This window comes from Saimiri boliviensis, chromosome 5 (assembly GCF_048565385.1).
Source record: "Saimiri boliviensis isolate mSaiBol1 chromosome 5, mSaiBol1.pri, whole genome shotgun sequence".
Taxonomy (NCBI): domain Eukaryota; kingdom Metazoa; phylum Chordata; class Mammalia; order Primates; family Cebidae; genus Saimiri; species Saimiri boliviensis.
This window is the reverse complement of record NC_133453.1, coordinates 112,279,125-112,292,855: the sequence shown is the minus strand read 5'-3', so window position 1 is coordinate 112,292,855 and position 13,731 is coordinate 112,279,125. Positions and strand designations below refer to the sequence as shown.

The window sequence follows — 13,731 nt, the reverse complement described above, 5'->3', positions numbered from 1 at the left end:
TAACATGATACCATTTGAAATGTTTCTAAAACCTTCAGTTGGTGATTCAGAGTCTTTGAGTTGATTAGCTAGAACTTCACTAAAACATGGCCTGTGTATACAGCGATAATTATTCTCCTTAGAAGGGAAGGTAGGAAAAGATCTGGTTACCTAAAAGGCCAGAGGACAATAGCAATGCACTCCAAAGGACTTTACTGAGACGTTGCTGTGTGCACATTTGGAGCCAATAATGACATTTTTAATTCATAAGGGAAGCTTTCTTTATTCATCAAAACTCTGCCACTTTCTGGATGGTGACCTTGTAAAGGTTACTTAGTTAACCCAATGATCTTGGTGTATCAAATGAAGAAAGTAGATTAGATAATTATTATTAACATCCTATTTACTTTTAATGTATTTTGTCTTTAAATGTTGATGTTGCCTACTGGCCATTTCATTTGGATATTTCTGGGATGATTATATTCTAACATTGTAAGGCAATTATAATCAGAATAACAACATAGTATGGTTTTAATTCCTACCAACGTCTATACAATTATCTCTTATCTCAGATTGTGTCCACATAAATTAGCAAGGCAGCATAGCTAGGTAGACTTACAGATCGAGTTTACAAATGAATATATTTAAGGTTAGTAGAAGTTAATGATTTCCTCAAGATCACAAACCCAAGCAATAAAAAGTCAATATCTGGACCTATATTTAACTATTTTCAAACACCAAATTCTCTGCAAGTTCTGAAACTTATTTCAAAGCATTCATTTTGTATACATCTCTGTGGAAATGACATGGGACCTCTACGGTTAATTTCTGTAGCACTACACATGGCAAAGAGCATGAGAGTAGCAGTTTGCACCACAGATAACTCCTGAGTCACATCTAAAAGAAAAAAAAAATGGAGATGTGGAGTTGATGAAATGCGAAACATCACAGTAACCAAAGATAAGAGGCCTCATCTGGATGAGCACCTGGTGCTTTATTTTTTTATGAGCTTTGATTTAAAAACTTTATAGGGAAGGGACACAGCCTTGATGGGGACTTGTGAATCCCTTTCCTACACATACACAAACACACAGTACCATAAAAGGCACATGTTGACATTATGGCTTATAAGTTTATAGATGTCAAACCAACAAGTATTAATTAAATAGCAGTTATGAATTCCTTGTCCTAGCAGAGGACTGGCTCTGATCTGCCAGTCCTGACTAAATTTCATCTTCACCACTCTTCCAACACAAATTCATGAAACTCTGCCACATTCCACAAACAAGCCATGTTTTCCCAGATCTTGCATTCATTTTAATAGACTGCCTGCTTGGTCTAGAATATCCTTTTTCATTTGTTATCTTCTCTCGCTTTCTCCCTACTATACACACACACGCACGCACACACACACACACACACACACACACACGCACAGAGAGAGAGAGAGAAATATTTTTCTCAGGCATATCAAGTGCCCCTATATATATTTCCATATCACCTATAATCCTTATCTTCTCAGCTAGGATGCGAAATTCTCTGATGGTCATATTTCATTTGAAAGTCTATATCCAATGCCTAAAACTTTGGGCAAATGAAAGGATGAGAGACTAACTGAACGGTTTCCTACTAAGAATGTTTATTCTAAACTAAAATTCTCTTTTGGCCCTATACCTAGAGTATTACCTTTAAAATTTGTTTTATGTTTATTTTTGAAACAAGTGCAACTCATTACTATTTTGGAAATGCCAAAAGCTGTTAGTTGTTAAATGACAGGACAGATCATCTGATTGGATGTGGGAGCTGAAAAATGAGACCCTGCACCTATACAAGCTTTTATATTTCTACGACTTCATTGCTATGATGGTCTTATTTATGTATCGCATAAGCATTTGTTCCTAACAGAGGAAGCCTCTTCATCCATTGACCTCAGTATCAAGTTGGAGCCAATTTTATTAACTTGCTTTATGCAATTTTAATGAGTGCTGCTTATAGAATCTAAAAAGAAATACACAATCACATTGCTATAAAAATTATTGTTATAGCCCAAGGTTGAGTATAAAAGGAAAACATTTGAATTATATTCAATAGGGCTTTATTAATAAATTATTGGAAAGATCTCTCTTTTTTTTTAATTGCAGACCTACAACATTACTAGGATAATATGATTCTATGAACCACATGTCATCTTTTTATGCTGTATTTAAGAGTAGATTTAAATGTTTAGTTTTTGTGTGTGTTATGCATTTGAAAAAATTATTTTAGAACTACAGTTTCTCTTACCTAAATGCAAGTTTGTTTATGAATCTGGAGAAATAATAGTGAATAAGAAAACATAGTTCATAACCTCAAGAAATTTTGAACACTTGGCAGTTGGAAAAATAAACCTTTAGTCATGTCAGAGAGATAAATGTTGTGATAAAGGTAAGCACAACATGCACTTTAAGGCACAAAACGAGCATCTCATAGTGGCTGGGGCAACATTACACTCTTTAAGGAAAATAAAATTTCAGCTAAGATTTCAACAAAGTCAGACTTTGCTAGCTGGAGAAATGGGAGAGGGACAGTTATTAGTTGGTATAGGAATAGAAGAAAAAATTAGAGTTGTAGGCAAGCATAAGACTCTTATTTTATTTTTAGAGATACAGAGATTCATTGAAAGTTTTTATACATGTTACTATTATAGTCATATTCTTGCTTTAAAAAATTACTTTGTGAAGCATAGACTGGAATACAGCAAGACTAGTGGTAAGAAAACCAGTTAAGAGATGATTACAATATCTCAAGTGATAATTAGTAAGATCTTAAATAAAGAAGGATAGATATATCAGAATCTGCAAAAGTTACATACTATTGTGAAAAAAAACAATGGCCAAGTAAATTTAAGACCTAGGTATGTATCAGCTAGTAAACTCACAGAAGGTACAGATTTGTGGGTAAAATGTATTCTATAGCTGTTTCCATTGTTTTTGACAAATGATAGGGATAGATGCTAGAAAAGGTACTCAGTTCTCTGAAATGAAGTTCTTCTCTGGGAATTCCAAACGACCGTATTCTCAGTGCAGTATATTTCATATTTACATGACATTGCATAGCACATGCTGTCTGTATCCATCATTCGGATGCATCTTCTAGTCTGTAAATTATGCTGGTTTTTGTCAGCAGAGTAAGAACTAGTCATTAAGGAATGTGTAATTAAACCTCAACATTCCAGTTCTCATTCCCCCTCTGACAGGTGGGTAAACCAGGGATCATTACTGCTATCAGGGGCTGCTCAGTGGGAAGAGAAACAAGGGGAAGTTGGGTGTGCTACGCTGATGTGCTATCATTGGTAATTGATTTGCGGGCGTAAATTCCATGTCGCTACATTTCTAATTGCTTTTGTGCATATTCTTGGGGGTTGATTAATGCCATCTGTTCACTGGATCAACTGAATTGATTGAGTTTTAAAGGATGACAACAGTAATGTGGAAGAAAGAAAGTGAAGGGAAATGCCAAAACATGGCTCGTGATACATATTATTTATAACTATCCACCTTTGGAAGCAGAAATATCCTTCTAAAGGCAATTCAAAACAAATAGCAGTCAAAAGAAATGTGCCTAACAGACAGATGTTATGTAGGTGTTAGTCTAGGCCACTATTTACTGCATATGTGGGTTCAGTTATACCTGTGTTTTCCCCTTCTTTCCTTCTTCTCACACTTTCTTTCTCTCTTCCCCACTCCTTTTCTTCTGTCTTATGGCCATGTGGGTTGTACATTGCCATTGACTTTTCCCTGAGATGGGGATTCTTTCAGGATGTAAGATAAAAGGCGTAAGAAGTCTTTTAGACTTCAGTGCTGCCTTGCTAAACCACATGGGCGTAGTCACCAAAAGTGAGACTTCTAGGCAAGGCCTGTTACAGATGCAGGCCAGAAATGAGTCTGCTGCCCACAGGGAACCTGGGAAGGCCCCTTGCTTGCAATACCTCACCAAACTCTGTCCCCAAGCAATGCTTCTGCCAACTCCATTAATCTCCTGAATCTGTAAATATAGATGGAGGTGTGCAGGGGAAGGGAAACTTCCAATTCTTATAGATAAGCTTTAAGACATGGAGCCCCACTGAGAGAGACAGTATAGGAAAGCAAATCTATACTGAAATCTATACTGTACTTGACAGAGAAACAGACCCTTTCCAGAAAAAAAAAAAAAAGTTTACAGAAGAGATAGTATTGGGTATCTGGAAAACGGAAGATAATGTTTAGAATTGGGGAAAGAGGAAGAACAGAGATGGTCTAGGTATCCAGATCCAGAACTGTTGGGGACCGTCCGGGACGGGTAGGCACGTCTGCCGGGGGTCTCTCGACCTGCAAGAGCGTCCCAATACCTGGAAGAGAGAGTGCGCTTGAGTGGGGATCTGGAGGGCTGATAGGCCATGCCTAAATAGCAAATTTTATTTTTCAAAGGCCAGGAATAAATACACTTTCTTCTGCTCTGGTTTAGAGGAAATGCAAATGTATACCTTACATGGCCTATACAATAGAGAATTCAGATACACAATGGTTGCAAGAGGAAATGCAAATGTATACCTTACATGGCCTATACAATTGAAAAGTCAGATACACAATCAGTGGTTGTAAAAAGTAACAGAATTTCCTGTGATCACAAAGCTTGTTTACATCCAGACATTATTCCTCCTGGCTGCAGGTATTTCTGGTTTGATCTTGTTTTAGAACTGAGATGTGAAAAGGTTTTCTGGTTTTGCTCATCAGAATATCTTTTAACCGGATTCTCCTTTGTCTACTTCTGACTCAACTTATCTCAACTTCCCCATTCAGGAGTCTCTGAGTCAGAAATCAAAGCCATCCCTTATGGCGGCATTTGCTTTGCAAATATCCCGACAGTTAAACCATTATCTAGGGTACAAGGCAGTCAGGCAAGTAAAGAAAAGGTTAAAACTTATTTTTAAAGGGAGAGTCATAAAAAAGTTAAAAGCAGGAACCGGTTGCTGGCAGGGGGTCACTAGGTCTAGCAGCACCGCATAGTTTTAGGCCCAAATGATATTGTGGTTGATATTAGAAACTGATCATCCATCTTTAAGTTCCTTTTTCCGGATAGCTTGACTGCCTCCAGTAGGAAACTGTGTTTGGGATCAAACTCACCTTATAGTGAGACTCACGCCTTTTGGGGGTCTCACACGGGAATGTTCCCCACAAGAACAAGTGTTACCACTTCACTATTTTTGCCCAGGCTTAATCCCTCCCTCATATTACAAGGCCAAAGGTGCAGCAGATGGCCAATGGGGAGATAAAAGAGGACAATGAGAAGGGCGTATGTCACAGAGTTCGGGACTGACTTAATTCTCATTCACTGAATATGTTCTATGGATACTAACATGGACTTTGCAAAGTCTGTAAGTACGAGTTACTCTGCATACAATATATATAGTGTGGACATCCAATCATTATGCCTGTTATTTTCATTATTAATGAAACTCAAAGTGGATTTTCTCATAATAACTTATAATACAAAGTAGGGCAAGGACAGCTACATTTTAATTTTCAAGTAAAGAAAGAATGGCCCACTTCCCCTTCATCTGGATAACTGGATAGGTGAGTCACTGCTAGGACAAATAGAAATTTGTTCTCATTGTATCTCCTGTGTTAAATAGACTGTAACTAGAGCTTACCTCCACCTGACAAAGAAGCATCACCATTTTGGATCCCTCACTTGGTTCCTGGGCTGCATCATAGCATGATCACTGCTTCTAGGCCTTGACCAGTGAACCTGCTTGTTGAGAAACTCACAAAAGGAGCTCATAAGAGTGGGGAAAACAAGCTTCATCCGGAGAAGTAAGGAGCACAGCCCCTCCTCAAAACTAAACAGGCCCATGGAGGACATATCAGCATTATGGCAGAAGGATCCTTAAACAGACCTTAAGAAAACCCACGATTCTGGGAAGGAGTGTGTGTGACAATGTTCTCAGCTCCCTAAGACTGCCGTTTGCAAGAGATTCAGGGAGTTGGACCTAGAATTGGAAAGTTTATAGAGCCATGTTGCCCTTCTGTGTACTATTGAAATCTGTTTCTGGTGAATAAATGGTATAAGTGTTTCTATTTTCTTTTTGATTTGGGGTTAAAAACCAGGTCCTGCATCATAATTGATGGGTTATTAGGACATGTTATCTGCAATTCCCTCCCCTCCCCTCCCCTCCACTCCCCTCCCCTCCTCTCTCCTCCCCTTCCCTTCCCTTCCTCAGATACTTATAAAATGCCTAGAGCCCATCCATTTCTCTGTACACTTATGAAATCTTTTGCTCATGACAAAACAGTTGATCAGAAGAAAGATTAGAATTGCCATCTACATAACTCCAGAGAAAACCACAACAAAAGGTCACCGTATCATCTCAAAGCAAAGTCATAGCACTGTGACCATCCTTCTGTCATTCCTCTACTTTTGCTCCATGTATGAAGCATCTCTTATTTTGAAGTCTTTTCTCACTGCTTCCTTATCTTCAATATTCTTCCCCAGCATTCTGATCTGCCTTCTTTCTAATCCTCTTTCTTTCTGTCTCTTTCCTATCCTTTCTCTTCCCTGTGCTCTTCTACTCTTTTTCTTTCTTTCTCTCTTCTTCCTCTCCATTTCTCCTTTCTACCTCTCTTCTCTCACTCTTCCTATTTCAATTAACTTTTACTAAATGAATTGTTTTACGTTTTATGACCTAAGTTAATGCTTTTCAAACTTTTCCACTGAAGTGCTGCTAACCGGAAAAAAGAGTGCATGGGAACCCAGGGAATTCTGAGAGCTCAGCTTCAAACGGCCACTGAAGCATGTAATTTCTTGAATTTTATCTTCAACACTCAGGCAAATTTTCATTCAGCTCCATATTATATCCATGTTTATATTATAATAAAAAAATATTTCCCCAAAATCTCCAATTAAAATTGATGACCCAAGTTTATTAACTTAACCCGTGCAGAGGGCTGCATAATCCCAGGGGCACAGGCTTATGGTTTTCGGCTCTTTCTCCCTGTTTATGTTTTCCAGTATTCCTGTATCACAGAGTACTACTTTGTGGTCTCTCTCCGCACCTCAAAACAACAGGTTGCTTCAATTCACATTATCAACTGTTACTCTGTGAACTACATATTATTATTAATCAATAATGGGGAGTAAGAAGGACTTATTAATTCACAAGAGAAAAAGAAAGCCACAAGCTGGCTTAGTGAACAGCAACGGAGCCTTTCGGAGGGGCTGTGAGTAAGAAGAAACCCCAGCCTCACCCCAAGTCTGCAGATACTGCTCACCCCCATTATGGTCACCTGGGGCTGTGCTGCCTCATCCGTGAGTTTTACCTTTGGGTGAATGAGCTCTGTCAGTTTACAGTAATGGGGTCAACCAGGGCAGATGCTTTCTGATTGGAGATAGGCTGAAACCACCAGGATGTTAAAAGATTAATGCCTCTCATTCTACAACCATCGGGAATCCTTTGACACAATCCAAAGAAATGAAACCAAGCAGATTGTAATGCTGGAACATCGGTGATTAGAGATAAAGTTAAGTAATGTGTTTCTTTCTCGGCAGGGTTTCAAACCTATGCTCTGTGCCAAAGTTGGTACTTGGTAAGATTTTATTCTGTTTATTACCACAGTCTTATGAGACCATTGTTCTTTTCCCCATTCTAGGGTGAGGATATACCGTCTTGGATGGTGTAGTAATTTGCCTAAGATTAAGTAGCTATAGGTGGTCACACTGGGATTTTAATCCACTTTTCCCTGACTCCAAAACATATACTTTAAAAAATTTTGTCCGCTGTTTCATTGAACTCAGGACAAAGGCTTAGCTATTCTTAAACTCCAGCAGATAATCTGTCCTAGCAGAGACAGTCTTTCCTTATAATCCAGGGTGAGAAAAGGCCTCATGTGTCTAGACCCACAGATTCTGCCTCAATGTTCAGGCCATCTTACTCCAGTCTTGCAGATGGCTCCTTCCCCATATCTAGAAGTCACTATGGCAACTAGTTCCTGTAAGTTAGCCACTTATAAAAGTTGCTTGTGTGGCTCACCAAAGCTTCTCTTCAATTTTTTGTGGCCAGACTTCATGCCTTCACTAATGGCCTTGTGGATTCCATGATCGGCACCCACTGTTAGTGTCTGTTCCTGAGACTCCTCCCATTCCTAAATGCAGCATTTTTATCACTACATCATAGTTCAGCCCTAAAGAATACTTCACCCCTACACTTTGTTACATGGGTGTTATTTTTAAATTCTGCTCTCCCAAGTTCATTGTAGCATTATCTACAATAGCCAAGTCATGAAACTATCCTAAGTGTTCATTAGCAGATTAATGGATAAAAAGTGCATAGTATATAAACACAAGAGAATACTAGACAACCTTGAAATAGAAGGAAATTCTGTCATTTGTGACAACATAGATTAACCCGGAGGACATTATGTCAAGTGAAGCCAGACAACCACAGAAAAACAAATTCTACACAACTCACTTATATGTAGAATCTAAAAAACTCAAATTTGTAGAATAGAAGGTAGAATGGTTGTTGTCAGGCAATGTAGGTGTAGGAAGGAAATGGAGATGTTGGTCAAAAAGTCCAAAGTTTCACTTTGAAAGCGGGAATAAGTACTAGAGATCTATTGTACAACAAGGTGACTTTTTTTTTCTTAGATTTGCTTTAATGTTTCAGCATCTATTTTTTGCATAAAGTGTCATTTCAAGTTATATTGTGCAGAAAATTGGCATCTCCTAGGTTTTTTTAAATTGCATTTTAGGTTTTGGGGTACATGTGAAGGGTGACTATTTTTAAGCATAATGTATTTTATACTTGAGAATTGTTAAGAGAGTAAGATTTAAATATTTTTACCATAAAAATATGATGAGCTGGTGAGGTGAAGAATATGTTAACTAGCTTTCAATCATCTCACACTGTATACATACATCAAAATATTATGTTGTACTTCACAAACACATACAATTTATATGGACCAATGAAATAAATAAACAATAAAATTTTGTGCTAATTGGAAAAACCTTATTCCTGATACTTAGATAATAGTTTCAAACAAGGTAATTATTGGATGCATTCAGACCTGTTCTTTGTCTTCACACTGCAAGATTCATCCCCAAATCCAGATTGTAAGGTTTTTTTTTACTCAATAGGGATAGATAGAAGGTTAGGTTTGGCAAGCGGATACCCAATTCCATTATTTTTCACCACTGACTGTCACTAACTAGTGCCCAATGATGGGCCCCTCCCTGACTCGCCTCAGAGTATCCCCTTGGAAGGAAAGGAGCAGTGCTTGTACATACTTGCTTTCATTGTCAGCTGCATGGAAAACCACAGTCGTGAATGCTTTGTTTTATTCTCAAGTTCTCATGAGTTTGTCCCTCAGGCCTGCTGGCTGGCATGTTTGCAAGGTCCCCGTCTTTGTGTCTCCTATATCGTCTGTTTCAGCTATTGTCTTGACTCAGGGGATCTTCTTGCTTAGGTTTAGAGACGCAAAATAATTTGTTCATTGTCCAGTGCCTTACAGTCTTACCTCCCTTCTGCATGAACAATGGGAGCTTTCGAAAAAGGACACGGAGTATTCTGAGATTGTTCACAGTAAGGCAATTAATCAATGCAGTGTTCTAGCTCTCAAAAAGAATTAGCGTTTCAAGGAATAAAGCCTTAAATATTTAAATTTTATTTTGAAAGCAGAATCTTTTGGTTTACTAAATGAAATCTTACATAGAATTTTAATATGTAAAATAAATTACAAGAGCAGCTTTGAAGAAGAGAGAGAGGGGGGTCCTAGAGCCCCAGCATTCAGCCTGCCTTTTTTCTGATTCTTCGTGTAGGTACCATGTGAAGACTCCTGCCTTATTCTTAGTTGCAGGAACTTCTAAACCTATAATTCCATGCAAAACCAACTAGGTATAAGAGCATTTTGAAGAAGACTTGGGATGGCATCCCTCCTGAGTCAAGGTCAATGCCTGGCAGGTGCGCAGCAGCAGAGTCACACTGAGTGTGCCTCACCTGGCTCCACTTGCATTGGTCAAGAGCTGATGTCCAGGTTGGTCAATACTTCAAATATGATCTCTGCCCTAAGTTACACTAAATAAGCAGATGCTTTATTTCAAACCATTGTCGATAGGATGTATCTCGCTACTATTTCATATGGGTGTCTGGGCAAGACAATCTTATTGGAATTTACTGATTTAAAAAGATGGTAGCCTGTCAAAAAATTGTGTCCTTATCTTGATATCCTTAGTTTATAGTTAATAGCTATTTGTATTTTAAAGAATTATTTGATGAAAGCCCTTGAATTATCTACCTGTATTCTAGGCATTCCCTTGGGACCTCCTCAAAAGAGGGAATCTCGTGTCAGTTGTGATGAAACTGCCCGTATATGACACCAGAAGTGGCAACATAACTACTTAATACATTGAATAGAAGCAGGACAGGTTAGCTGAAACCCAAGCGCAGGAGCAAGCCTGTATGAGGGATTGTACGGGGCAAACCCTGAGTGCTGGCTTGCAGTGCAGTGCTCCCTCCGCCGCCTCAAGCCTCTGTCTCCCAACATTTGTGAAATAAAAGCAACTTTGGCCTCCATCGATGAGTTCATTTCAGTGTTCCCTAATGTTAATTAATGGGAGTAGAAGTGATGAAAGTATACAAGTTAAATAAAATCTTCACACACTTAGATTCAGTCTTGGTTTCTGATTCTGGTCAGAATATTAATTTTAATCACATCCTTAAGTGTTTACTTAGAGTCCATTCATCAAAACCTCCTTTTATTTAGGTCTACACTGTGCTCTCTTCCCCTCCACCCCGGGAACCCTAAATTACCCTGCTTTGTATTTGCAATAAAATGTAATACAACAAATACTTAAATACAGGATGATGCATTTAACGGATTATTTAAAATAATTATTTAAATAATATGCTCACATATATATTCATACACAGATTTTAATAATTTACTTTTAGCTTTTTTTCACGGTTAGTACACCTGGTGGAATTGTATGTGTGCATTTCTGCTATGTAAACCACTTGTTCTGGTAACTGTCAAGATTTATTATCCCCCAAGGTCAATATTGACTTGGGTGTCACCTTTGTGAATATTTAGTTCTCTAGATAATGAATTGAAATGGGCATTTGGATGGAAATTAATATCTACTTATTTTCTGAAATCAAATGCTGTCCGGAGGTGTGCAGACATGCTCCACTGTGGCTGCTTGTTTCAGGGTGGTGTTCAATGAGCATTCTTTGCATTCTGATTAACTGAGGTTATTTTTATACCTCTTTCACATGGTTCTTTTGCCTAAAAGTTGCCTAAAAGTTGTACATTTCAGTACCACAATCAGGAGACTGTGATATTTGAGCATATGGACAGTAAGTACACATTGGATTAGTGAGCACCTTGGCCTTGGAGTTTATTTAGGCCAAGATACGGTTACCTCAAAAACACAACACTCCTTCAACAATTATCTAATTACATAAAGAATACAGAAAGAGACCTGAGATTACAGACCTGAGAGTAGTTCCTTTGGTTTTGAGGTATTAATTCACTGTTTGGAGATAACCTTATAATATGCCATGTGTCTTGGAAATATACGTAAGACTCTGGGTGCTTCTGTTTGCCTCTCTCTCTCTCTCTCTCTCTCTCTCTCTCTCTCTCTCTCTCTCTGTGTGTGTGTGTGTGTGTGTGTGTGTGTGTAACAGTGCCTACTTCTTTACTGCAGAAGGTAGTATCACTTGTTTTTGAGAGACATCTTTGGTAGACAGCTTTTAATATATCAAACCACAAATTCTAAATTTGTGAGACTACAATAGAAATATTTCCTGTTGTTCTTATTCTAACTGTTGTATTAATTTTGGGTACTGGGTCATAATATACATAGTGAGAAATGTTCAAGCTTAAAAAGAACTACGGCATTTAAATAAAAGTATAACGGTGACAGTTGCTGTATTCTGTTATATATGAGCGGAATGCATAGATTCTTTTCTATACAAATATTTATAGGCATCGCCTTCTTGGTTTCGTCCTTTACAAACAAGGAGTATTAGCTTGTCATCCCAGCAAATCTTTTCTAGCCATTAATAGTCTGATAAAAGACCTGGACTTAGGCAAGCATATCATAATTAAGCACAGACTGTGGCTTAGTAGTCAAGGGAATAAACCACTGTGAAAATTCATTAGTAAAGTTAATCCAAAAAACATCTGAGCAACTGAAACAAAATCAATTCAAGGGGAGAATGTATAACTCTATTGATGTTCTCACCCTTGTTGATACATTGTTTAGAGTAAAGATTTCTATGTCTTCTGCATAAATATCAATTTTGTTGGCAAATTCAATTTGACTTATTGGGTTCCTATAGCTAAGTGTTTTGCGGTTCATTGGGGAATGATGTCATTTTGTGTATGAGGAAATAAAAATACCTCACTTGATGACCAATGAAAGTCTCATTTTATACAGCATCCTGTCCTCAGCCCAGGTTAAACACTAATGCCAAGATGGTGCCACTGTTTGTTTGTACTGGGAACTTTTGAGTCCTAGAAGAAGCCAAAGATGTTACAAGATTCCTTCATCCATTATTTGCATGTGTATGGGCACACATGCCTACACACAACAGACGTACACACTCACTGTCAATTACTTTGATTTGTGTTACTTTTTAAAAAAGGAATTAATGTGGAATCAGATTAGAGGTTTTCAATCAGCAGTAACTTTGCCCCAGGAAACATATAGTAGAGTCTGGAGACATTTTTGGTTGTCACAGCTGGGAGTTTGCTACTGGCATCTAATGAGTAGAGATAAGAGATATTGGAAAGCACCATTCTGCAATGGACTTCTCCTACAACAGACAATTATGTAGCTCAAAATGTGAAGATAATCAAGGGTTGAGAGACTTGTTTGGATCTATTAGTTATTTATGCATCATCATGTGTCAATTATAAATATGTACATTTTTGAGACAGAATCTCGCTCTGTTGCCTAGGCTGGAGTGCAGTAAGGTCATCTCAGCCCACTGCAACCTCCGTCTCCTGGAATTGAGCAATTCTCCTGCCTCAGCTTCTGAGTAACAGTGACTATAGGGGTGAGCCACAATGCCCAACTCTGTATTTTCAGTAAAGAAGAATTTTTGCCATGTTAGGCAGGCTGCTGTTGCACTCCTGACCTTAGGTGATCCACCTGCCTTGGCCTCCCAAAGTTCTGGGATTACAGGCATGAGCCACCATGCCTAGCCAATTAAACATTTTAAAAAGATATTTTCTTCCAACATTTAGACTTATAGAAAGAGCAATACAATAGAAGAGCAATGTGTTGATGTATATTTTCATTATTTTCATCCTGGTTCTGCTAAATGGCTGTATAAATTCATTTTCATTATTTCACATTTTTTTTCCCAAATAAAGGTGGTGACACCTTCCCCAAATATTTTATATTGTGAATAACATAAGATAAATAAATAAATAAATAAATATATATATATATATATATATATATATATATATATATATTTTTTTTTTTTTTTTTTTTTTTTTTTTTTTTTTTTGAGACGGAGTTTCGCTCGTTACCCAGGCTGGAGTGCAATAGCGCAATCTCGGCTCATCGCAACCTCTGCCTCCTGGGTTCAGGCAATTCTCCTGCCTCAGCCTCCTGAGTAGCTGGGATTACAGGCACATGCCACCATGCCCAGCTAATTTTTTTGTATTTTTAGTAGAGACGGGGTTTCACCATGTTGACCGGGATGGTCTCGATCTCTTGACC

The 13,731-nt window shown here is 38.1% G+C and overlaps 1 protein-coding gene across 1 annotated transcript in view; it reads left to right on the top strand.

Annotated features, from left to right (window-relative positions):
• Window positions 1–13,731, top strand: part of CNTNAP5 (contactin associated protein family member 5) — an 891,734-nt gene that overhangs the window by 4,485 nt on the left and 873,518 nt on the right. The gene's annotated exons all lie outside the window — the stretch shown is intronic.